The following is a 1,794-nucleotide window of genomic DNA, read 5'->3' as shown; positions in this document are numbered from 1 at the left end:
AATCAAACATATAATTAAAATACTAAAAGAGTATTTTAGGCACTATAACTAATTTATGTGAAAACTAAAAGACTTTTACTGGTAGGTCTATAATTGCGGAGTGTGTACTCCTAGGGTTATATATATAATTAAGATTTTATAGACTTAGAATTTCAGATTTTCGCTCTACTTCCTGTTCCTTGTTTGGTTGTGGTCTTAGAGTAGGATCACTTATTCGAAGGTCGATTTGATCTTGGTTATATATAATTTGTATACACTACGTGATTATAGAAAGACCCAGTAAGGATCATCCTTGTAAAAATTTATTTTAATAAAAATGTTTTATTAATCTCGTAGATTCTGTAGACACTCACATTCTCGCACGAACAACATAGGTAGATGTAACCACTCCACTACAATAGCCAACAGAGGAGTTGAGGAAGAACCAAAAGAGGGTTCATGAGGAGAATTCCGAGAAAGGACTGAACGCAGTGAAAAACACTAGAGGGATCATTAACGAACCTTACCCTATCAGGAACAAACTAGAGAGCACTTTACGTGTCGTACTAATAATTAACAAACAAATATAACTAGTGAGTTAGTAATTATACTACTCACACTATGTGTTAGGCTTATCACTTCTTTCGTAGCAACAAATACTAGTACATTAAGTCACAGAATTTCGTATAAGGGTGATAACTACTAAAATTCATAAGTCTATTTTATATAGACCTCTGTTATGAATTGATTACAAGACCCTATAAAATTCAGCACATGATAGACACAGAACCGAGATAACATAGTTCAATCGACACACGACTTATAGCCACTACTAAAAACTTATCACCTTTTCATCTTTTAAACCTTATGGTAGAAATATGTCTCCCCGTAGACTTATAGGGTGCGGTCATACCAGCACTAATGCACCGGATCCCATCAGAACTCCGCAGTTAAGCATGCTTGGACGAGAGTAGTACTAGGATGAGTGAACTTAACCTTTGTACCATATCATTTTATACTCACTACCATGAATACATCATAGGGATGTAGGTCGAAACATTGAGAATCGCACAACAAAACGAAAATTTTATATGTATATATAAATATATAGGGTACAACTAGAAACGACCATAGTTACTTACGAACTCGTTTCACATCATGCAACAGAATCATGTATTCACATGGAAATAACCGGCCAACCGACGAAACCCCGATTCTACATATAGACTCCGCTACATTCCAAGCAGCTGTAACAATTGACGTGATAGTTGTCATAGTGCAATTCAACGCTAACAACACAAACGAAAATGGAAACAGTGTCGACAATGCTAACCGTAGTAACAACCAAGGAAACTGACAAGTGTCTACCTACAATGATATCCCAACCTACAAACCTAAGAACAAGAAATGAAATTTCTGGAACAAAAAGGAGCGCGGATTATCTCAAAGACTTTCCAAGAGACAGCAACATGCGGCAGCCCCTGCGGCCACAACATTTGTCACCCCTGCAGCCACAACATCTTCTGTTCCGATACTAGCCAGTCGTTATGCTGGAACACTACTGAAGTGTAACAAGTGTAACTACCATCACAAGGGAGTCTGTCGGGAGTTGTATCGCAAGAACTGCAACAATAATGGGCATACTACTCGTTTTTGTAGGATTTCGGCCCAACACATCACTTCAACCATCGATGCTGGTACAAGTCAAGTATGCCATGCATGTGGTGAAATGGGACATTTCAAGAGAAATTGTCTAACAGCTAGAAATGATGGAGGAGAGGGAGGAGTTTAACGACAAGACATAAAGGAGCAACG

General features: G+C 37.9%; 1 pseudogene; it reads left to right on the top strand.

Annotated features, from left to right (window-relative positions):
* The first annotated feature begins 878 nt into the window (after positions 1-878).
* On the top strand, positions 879-991 carry LOC145161854 (5S ribosomal RNA; annotated as a pseudogene).
* Positions 992-1,794: the final 803 nt, after the last annotated feature.

The sequence above is a fragment of the Lactuca virosa genome, chromosome 2 (assembly GCF_052849685.1).
Source record: "Lactuca virosa cultivar CGN04683 chromosome 2, Lactuca_virosa_CGN04683_v6, whole genome shotgun sequence".
Classification (NCBI taxonomy): domain Eukaryota; kingdom Viridiplantae; phylum Streptophyta; class Magnoliopsida; order Asterales; family Asteraceae; genus Lactuca; species Lactuca virosa.
Note: the sequence above shows the minus strand (reverse complement) of the source record. Positions and strands in the feature narration are given on the sequence as shown.